At 41.1% G+C, this 9,517-nt stretch overlaps 1 long non-coding RNA gene across 1 annotated transcript; it reads left to right on the forward strand.

The window, feature by feature from the left end:
- Window positions 1–5,661: 5,661 nt before the first annotated feature.
- On the forward strand, window positions 5,662–7,047 carry LOC133393510 (uncharacterized). Its single transcript, XR_009766217.1, has 3 exons — window positions 5,662–6,052; window positions 6,123–6,221; window positions 6,300–7,047. It is a non-coding gene; the product is annotated as an uncharacterized LOC133393510 (long non-coding RNA).
- Window positions 7,048–9,517: the final 2,470 nt, after the last annotated feature.

The following is a 9,517-nucleotide window of genomic DNA, read 5'->3' on the forward strand; positions in this document are numbered from 1 at the left end:
CACACAAACCACATATAAACCTGTCCCAACGGGTGCATGCTGCGTTGAAAAAACTAGGGTCCTATCATTCTGTCCGATACTGTACCCAATACAACGTGTAATATCTAACACTTTCGAGGGTTTCTGCATAGCCGAAGTAAATGGAGTATTTTTATGCAGCTGTTATGCTCCCCCAAGCTGGGAGCTAGAGAGGTTCTATGCTATGCTAGACAACCTCGTAGCAGAGCTGGATGGGACAATTAGACCACTTGTAATTACCGGTGATTTCAATGCCTGGTCAGTTGAATGGAGGAGCAACCGAACTAATAGCATAGGTGATGCTGTTCTCGAAAGCTTCGCTCAGCTGGCAGTAGCGCTGGAAAACACCGGTATAACCCCCACGTTCAACAGAAACGAGAGGTTTATTAAACTTCGGAGAGATTAAACTGGCGAGTGAGTGATTCACTCATTCTCAGCGACCATAATGTTGTCAGATACGCCATCAACAAAGGGCATAGACTATCATCATCATCTGTGCATGGGTCCCGAGATGGTTGTAGAGGCTGGAAAACCGAATCCTTCAATGAGGATTTCTTTAAGGAGCTTTTAGCTTTCAGAGATTTCGGCGTAGCCGTGAGCGCCTCTCCAATCGTGATAGTCCTAACCAAAGCCTGTGATGGCGCTATGCCAAGAAGGAAACTTCCTAACGGACGACGACCATCCGTGGAACGTAGTACTGGTGGAACGCGTCAATTAAAAGACAACGGGCTGAATGCGTAGCAGCACGGCGCGAAATGCAGCGAACAAAATGTGGTGGAAACTGTTATAAGGCTCCAACAAATTGTCAGCTAAGGCGATGTTTTTGTGTGTGTACATAGGCATAAAAAGGGAGAAACCCGCGCAAAATAAGAGTATTGCGAGAAAAACGAAGATAACGGAGAATAAAAAAATAAACTAATTTTTTGGTGCACCCTCAGTGCTTACATAACAAATTCACTTTGTTCTCTCATTTTTTGGTTAGAGCGCCAGTTTCTAACAAAATGCCATGAAGTCAAACAGCAACTCAGGTTCGTATACATCGCGACTAGGTCAAAGCATAAAAGAGCTATTAAAAACAGTAAAAGGCAATACTTCCTCGAGCTAGGCGACGAAATCGTTCGGAAGTCCTGGGGACTTACACAATACACTCATGAACAAGGTAAAGTCTTCGGAACCTTTAGAACAGTGTCCTGTAAAGCTGAAGAGCATTATTGAAACCCTGTTTCCAACACATGTACCACCGAACCTCAGCCATACGGTTAACAGGCCAGGGACTGACCCTGTGCCTATAACGAGACAGGAGATTATTAACCTGGCTGATCGTTTAAAATGTGGCAAAGCTCCTGGGATTGATTGTATCCCTATTAACGCGATCAAGGCGGCTATGTTGGCATACCCCGACGTGTTCAAAAACGTTCTAATGAACACCCTGACTACCGGTCAGTTAAAGTCAATGTGGAAAAGACAAAAATTAGTCTTGATTCCAAAGCCAGGTAAGCCACTATGCCACCTGTCAGCCCTGAGGCCTTTGGGACTTGTGGATAACCTAGCCAAAGTGTAAGAGATGCTAATGTTGGACCGCGTAACAAAATACACGAAAGGACCACACGGTCTGTCTGATTGTAACTTTGGCTTCCGGAAAAAACGACCTACGGTGGACGCGATACTGGCGGTGCTGCATGCAAAGCTCGATACTGTGCGCTCATCAGCATCGACGTGAAGAATGCCTTCAACAGTGCTAGTTGGGAGGCAATTGCAGCAGCGGTAGAGCGCATGAAGATTCCCCCGCACTTGTGCAGGCTGTTGAGGAATTATCTTGACGGTCGCGTGCTGCAATATGATACCGCGGAAGGAGTCAAAACTACTCCCATCACCGCAGGCGTACCCCAGGGATAAGTGCTTGGTCCCACCCTGTGGAACGTCATGTACGATGGAGTACTGACCCTCGCCCTCCCTCCTGATGTCAAAATCACTGGTTTTGTAGACGACATCGCTTTCACCGTCTCAGCTGTGTCTATTGAAGAGGTAGAGATGCTCGCCACCGATGCAGCCGTTCTAACCTGGTACAAGTGATGCTGCAGTACACCAACTCGTGGGAGGCTGCCGCAACAACAATGCGTCTGATCCTGACCAAGCTGCACCATAAAAGGAAGTACGATCAGCAGCTCGGCGATATTTAAATTCGTCGTGAGTGTATGTGTTAGTAAACGCGTGAGTGCGCGTCGATAAAAGTGTCGTTTAGTGCCCAGTGTTTCGCGTCGTCGTCATGACCGTTTTGTGTTCACGTGATACCTGTCAATCAGTCCCGCGAACTTTGAAGCATAGTGCAATAGCAAGGACGAAATTCTAATGCATAAGCCCTTCCCCAAGAAGCATAACGAAAGGTGAACCCATGGGGAAGGGTATATGGTTCAAGGAGGGGGTTTACTGGGTAAGAATCCCATGTCAACACCAGTGCGACAACTCCTCCTTGTAAAAAAATACCAGAACACACACATATTCATACAAACACACACATAAAAGCAAGTAACGTGGTACGAAAAAGTGCCCGGTGCGGTGAAAAATATAACCTATCTTATTGTCCGAGACTGTATATGTTTTTAATATATAGGAGAAAGTAGGAAAATACGTTAAGAAAAATGCTAAAAGTCTAGGGATGTATAAATGCAGCGATCATGAATATGTGCATACATTATCTTAGACATGTTTTATCAGAAAATGTGATGAAACTTTTAAGTTTCTGTAGATTTTTATGTATTTTTCTTTTCATGAATTAAAAACATGGTTTTATTGGTGCAGTTTTGAAATGTTAGGGTAAGACGGACACCTGATATGTGAAAGATAGACACTATGAAGGATAAATTTGAAGGACACCTATGAAGGACACCTATTGAAAACGTTGAAAACGTTCAAGAGAATTATAGTATTTTAACATATTTAAGAACGACGGTTCATTCAACCATGAATTTAAGAATTGTAAGCGGTGCTTGTAATGTATCGTAAGCTGCAGAATCTAAAGTGTTATTGAAATATCGCGTTCTAGCCGCTGACGTTGCTCCAACTTACAGAACAACAATCTAAAAAACACCTCTGTGAAAAGTCTACGACGCCAGTTTTTTTTTTTTTGAGAAACGTGTTAGTAGTTAATAGCCATTTTTTTTTGACTTTTTGTAAAAAAAATCCACTTTTTGATGTTTATAATCCCATAGAATTTTCGAGCCATTACAGTCTTGAAGCCGCCTACAAGATCTTGTCCGAGATCCTGTTCTGCAAACTTGCGCCCCTTGTTATAAAATTTTTCAGTAGCTACCAAGCTAGGTTTGTTGGAGGCAAATCCACCACAGACTAAATTTTCACTCTGCGGCAGATCCTCCAGAAGTGCCTAGAGCGCCAGATCCCAACACACCATATGTTCATCGACTTCAAGGCGGCTTACGACACCATAGACCGGTAGGAGGACCGGTGACTCAGACCATCTGGGAAGCAGCGTATTAGTTGACGGCGACAGTCTCTAGGTGGTAAAGGAGTTTTGCTATCTCGGGACGGTCTTTACTTCGGATAACGACATCAGCAGCGAAATCCGGAGACTCATTGTCCAGGGAAATCGGGCATACTACGGGCTTCACTGATTGCTTAGATCCAGAAGAACACGATCCCGCACGAAATGTGAGGTATATCACACATTGATTCGCCCGGTGGTCCTCTACGGACACGAGTCATGGACCATCCGAGCGAAGGTCGCAAACGCTTTGGGCGTGTTTGAGCGACGCATCCTCCGGACCATCTTTGGCGGTGTGAGCATGGAGCGTGGAGGAGACGGATGAACCACGAGCTTGCTGAGCTGTACGGTAGACCGAGCATCCTGACAGTGGCGAAGGCTGGCAGGATACGAAGGCTGGGGCATGTCATGAGGATGCCGGACTTATGCCCCACCAAGAAGGTGTTTGACAGCGATCCCCAGTTCGGCATAAGGCGCAGGGGAGCACAGCGAACTCGATGGCCGGAGATCGGGTGTCTGCTTGGATGGGAGGCTGCAGCCAGGGACCGAGTATCCTGGAGAATGTTTGTTGACCGGGTTTTTGTCACATCGACATGCTCTATCGTGAGCAGGCCAACAAAAGAGAGAGAGAGATAATCCAGTAGAAGCTCTCATCTACTTTTTAACGATGTCTTATCAATGCCTTATCTTTTTATTGCTTAAAGTTGTCTAAGTTGTGACAAGATATTGGATTTCGTGAAGCGTTTCATTAGCATCGAGCGAGTTTTTTTGCTTCATAATCACGACATCTCATCCATGTAACAACATTTTCTTAAATATAAACAATCCAAGTTACAGAGCTTCGGATCGGCAGTAATCAAATTAGATCCACAATGATGCGCACGACTGAAAATTAGTTTTGATTGTGAATTTAACCAATTTTGCATATATTATGAAAAAATGTTCTCAAATCAGTTCATTAACTTTGAATTTAGATGCTGCATTGTTGAATTATTCGAAAATTATCTTTTTCGTGTATCTTACCCGCTGTTGCGAACACGACATTTTAATTCCATAATTTTCATTTAAATCAATTTCTCTTTACGAGCGATCGCCACGACGATTAAATTTTTAAACCTAACGGTCATTTACGGATTTGAGGTAAAGGAAACGTTAAAACAAATATTTATACTTAAAAATGAACATACCTCGCAAATCGTCTTTTTGTATTTACCCAAAATAATAAAACATAGACAGGAAACGATGTACGAACATGCGTATCATAAATAAGTTCATATTTAAATTACAAATTACACCGGAGTGCAAAGACTCCGCCCAAATAGCCAGCTCGTACTTTATAACTGATTTGCGGCTGTTTCATTCCGCAGAAAACACAGAAAAATCGTTCCGATGTCGTACTTTGTGGCTGATTAAGAGATAGACGGTACTTTGCGGAACTATGGAGCTTTTTAAAAGGCACATGTTACTTTCAGGAACCTTGTGGCTCATTAGCCTGATGTGTATGGTTCACGATGGAACTTGAAGGCTTGTTAAGAAAGCGTACCGAACTTGGTGGAACTTTATAGCTTTTTAATGCATGACATCGGTGCAAGGTGGCTCTTGTCAAATTGTCAAAGCTGACGCCGTCAATCATCTCGTAGCTGCTGGCCAAGCTAGTTAGGTTAATTGAAGGAGGAATATTGAGTGAAGAGATTGTGATTGTAAAGTAAATTGTGTGACATTTTGTATAATTCATGAGTATTAAGGATTTAAAAATATACACATGTACACAAACAAAACAAATCCTGTTGTTTATTTCATAGATGACGCTTGCTTGAACATAAAACACAAAGAAAAATAGTCCGCGGTACCCTGGCATAAGGAAGCTGCTTAAGCGCTGTGTGAAAGACCCACCTGGAACTTGGATGCTGCTTATCTACTGCAAAAGGTGAATTCAAGCAGCGATCTTTAGCATGCCAAAATTGGCTGCTTAAGCAATTTTGGCTATTTGAGCGGTAGGTGCGAGAAAGCATAAGCGACTCCGACCCGTTGGTGCAGCGAGTTCGGGTCGGGTCGGGCCACAGTTTGACCCGAGGGTGCAGCGAGTTCGGGTTAACCCGAAAGATCAGTACCCAAGTAGCAACCGAAGCTTTTTTCTCCCAGTTTCAACCCCCTCATGTCCAAAAACTGCCTTTGCTCACTATTCCTATCCCATTTCTATATTCTACAACGTTTGTTGCGTTCTCGCTCATCAGGGTGTTAGTCAATTCTATCTTGCCACACGAAGAGAATTATCCTGCACACTTCGTGTGTTGGATTCTACCCATCCCTGTTGAACATCTTCTTCCATTTCAACATTTTCTTCCATCGCACTCATCAGGGTGTTTGCTCTTTTCCATCCAAGCCAAAGAGCGACTTCAGTGTGCTCTGAACCGTGGACGTGAGAGTGTGTGTTTGTGTGCTGCGTGGACTATTTTTCCTGCGTAAAACACTTTCCCGTACGCGGTGTTCTTTCTGCTTTATCGGAGGACGAATTTTTATCATCTAATTGTTTCGGTAAGTGTCCTTTTCTAAGTGTCTAGTGTTATGTGACATTTATTCTAATTGAAACATTGCACATTACAAGTTTCAGATGTGTGCTGCTACCACTAGCTGTTCTCCAAACCTCTTCAAATTGCACTGTGTGCGCAGGCGTTTAAGGTTCAATTGATCCTCAAGCACAAAGGTAAGTTTGTCAGATCTTTAAATCAAGTGTAATCTTTTTAACCAAGTGTGTCTATTAATTGTGTACTTTCATCAACAGCCTTCATACAACACCGCGGTTGAGGCGCGCCAAATCTGATGACATCTTTCCTGAACCAAGCAGGTTGAACACGCGCACCACCACGGGCTCTAGCGCGGTGTGAAGAGGGAAGAAGAAAAGACAGAATTGGAAACAGCCGCACCAGGCTTCCAACCACCGTGTGTGTGTGAATGTAAGTATGTGAGAACATATGTGTGAATCCTCTTGTGGGAACTTCAAAAAGAAGAGAATAAAGAGTGTGAAGCAGCTAGACTGCCGCAACCAAATCAAGAGAGTGAATTCTCATTTCAATCCGAAAAACTGGGAGAGAGTGATGACATGCGAGAGAGAATAAAACTAGAAACACGAGAGAGGGCCACACGAAGCGCTTTCGGGTTTTTTCGCCTTCGCGCACATTTTGCTTTATGCGCGCGAAAAAGTGAGCCTTGATCAGCGCGATGGCTCCCATACAAAGGCCTTCGGCTTTGCTATCTGGGCGTGGCTTTTGACAATCAATATGTCGATTTTGGTAATCAATGTGTCGTTGGAAAGGTTTTTTGTCATACTTTGATGAAATGTCTGAATATTTCGCAAAAATTCGTTTTTAAAGTTGATTGATAAACAAATGATTGAAAACCAAACATCTCTGCTGAATTTTTGGATATTTTCATTTTGGACAGTGATTTTTTATGATTCGGCTTGATTACTCGTGAGTCGTTTATCATAGAAAAGATCAAAATTTTTCCTTCGTTTTGACGTTGAAATTGGCTGCGACTATCTGCGACCCCGAAAATTATTAGACTTTTTCTTGAAAATAGCGCGAGCGATTTTGACATGCGTTGTTGTATGACCCATACACCACCAGTATGTAACCACCTGTCATAAACGCGTGAAACAAACAGGCATATGAAACAAAGCTGACCAGAGAAAACAGCTTAAAAATGGTCGTAAGATAGGAATCAACTTCTTACGAAACTAACCTTAAAAAACTCGGCTTTTAAGCGCGTAATACTTAAAAAATCGATTTTAGTAAGGAACTTATTTCGCCTTCGTTTTAATTCCTAAGAGTTATTGTTGATGCTGTTAACTACTACGAAAGAATGCAATGTTTTGAGCGATAAATATTAAGTTTTATTCGTTGTCTTGACGATTTTATTATAGGACTGCCCTTTATGGTAAGAGCAATTGTATTGAACGAAGAAAAACTTCAATAGTATAAGGATTTGATTTTCATTCCGGCGTTTGTATTGTTATGGGATCTGCATGCTAAGGTTAGCGTAGTGTAACGCATGCTTTAGTTTATAGCAAACCCGAAGTTAGGGAGTGCCCGCGAGAGGCACTCAGTTAGGCTTTATAAGTAGTGGCAATGTGGTAACGAAGCTCTCTCTTTTGCTCGACACCGAAGCGATCGGTTCGACACACACACACCCATCCTGTTATCTTAAGTGGTGATAAATAAAAGTACTTATAACCCCTGTAAACCCACAAAACAGTATGGCCGTTGCCCAATGTGCACTGACAGAAAGCATATGCATTAAGTACGTTCACGGCTCAATCTTGGCATTACACGGTTCAGAATGCTCTATAGAAGTCTAAATGGGAATATATAAATAGGTTTGCTTTCTAGGAGTGGTGCGCATCAAACCGTAACAAATTCCTCTCCCACACTTTAAAACATGCATGAGGTAAAGTACAGTAACGAAATCTTGGATTCTGTGATGTGGCATTGTATTGTACTTCATATTTGCTTAAACATAAATATCAAGGCAATCGCTATGGAAGGGAACATATCACTCCCACACTCCCAGAACATTTCGAAGTTATTTAAATCGAACCTTATAGGTGCGGTCGTAGCTCTACGGCACGTCTCAATGTCAACAATATTCTAAAAAATACATAATTATCAACCTTAATCTAAGCATTATCAACCCAAGCATCTTTTTGGGTGTGTTCATGTTTCTCATTTTGATTTATCTTATTAGTACTCTAAACTTCCATTCGTTTAAGAGTTTAACCCCAACAAGATAGAAAAATATATAATGTTCGACAAAGTTTTGCCCGCGAACTACAACTAATTCCCCACACGAGACCATTTCATCGGGATTCTCTTAGTTCAGCGGTCGGCAAACTTTTGAGGTAAATATTCAATTAAATGATCAAAGCAACGACTCAGAAAATGCATTTTTTTTATTTTCATACTAAAATAAATTATTTAAAAATTCATAGATATGAAATAATGATTGTTATTTGTATGGAATGATATAATTCAAACATGGTTCAAAATTGTTGATGCATACTATTAAAACTATTTGTAAAGATTCATTAGTTAAGGATTAACAACAGAGTGTGTGAAAGTGTGATTCGTTTGAATAACAAAGAGTATATTATCATTGCACATTTTTGACACCCTTTTTGCATGCCGCGAACATCATTATGGATATTCTAGGGTTGATACAATAGCCGTAACGGATAAAAAATAATCGAGGTAAACGATAAACTATCAGAATGCTTTACAAACCTTCCTTTGGTTTCCTATTCCTATTAAAGGGGTTTCCTATCTTTCAAAATCAAGCAATTACGTTTCGATCCGGACTTTATGTACCGACGGGTCACATCTAATCCGCGATACATACCTTGCCGACCGCTGTCGTAGAAAAGTAATAAAATTTTAAGAGACTTATTTTATTTAAGACATTTTTCCATTGATATCTGTTTTATTATTTTAACCAATGAGATGCATTGACTTAAACCAGCCAATTGTTTATTGTCAAATGTTATGGTATATAGTTCATTTACTGTACATTTTAGATACCTTGCCGTTTCAGCCAGTTAATACTGTGATAGCTGTTGCTATGTGTGGCAAAAAACTAAGTTCATTCGTTTATTGAGATTTCTGTTCATTTTAATAAGTTGGATGCATATAGAAAGAAATTGTAGAAAAACAATAGGGTAAGTGTACCAATTATGGCTTTATTGTGTCATCAAGATACTGATTTTACTGCTGTGAAACTAAGTATTGGGTAAAATTTTAAAAGTCTTCATTTTTTCTTATAGCGTTAAATGTGTAAAACATAAGGGTGTTTTTATTTTATTTTGACTCAATTTTACCAATTACGGCTATAGTGTTCCTAGCAATTCGCCATAGTTCTACCAATTGTGGTTGTAAGCCAAAACTCGTGGATATTTACACCAAAAATCAATTTGTGACATTGTTTTAACTCAAATCATGTAGTAATAAG

This window comes from Anopheles gambiae, chromosome 3, assembly GCF_943734735.2.
Source record: "Anopheles gambiae chromosome 3, idAnoGambNW_F1_1, whole genome shotgun sequence".
NCBI classification, from domain to species: domain Eukaryota; kingdom Metazoa; phylum Arthropoda; class Insecta; order Diptera; family Culicidae; genus Anopheles; species Anopheles gambiae.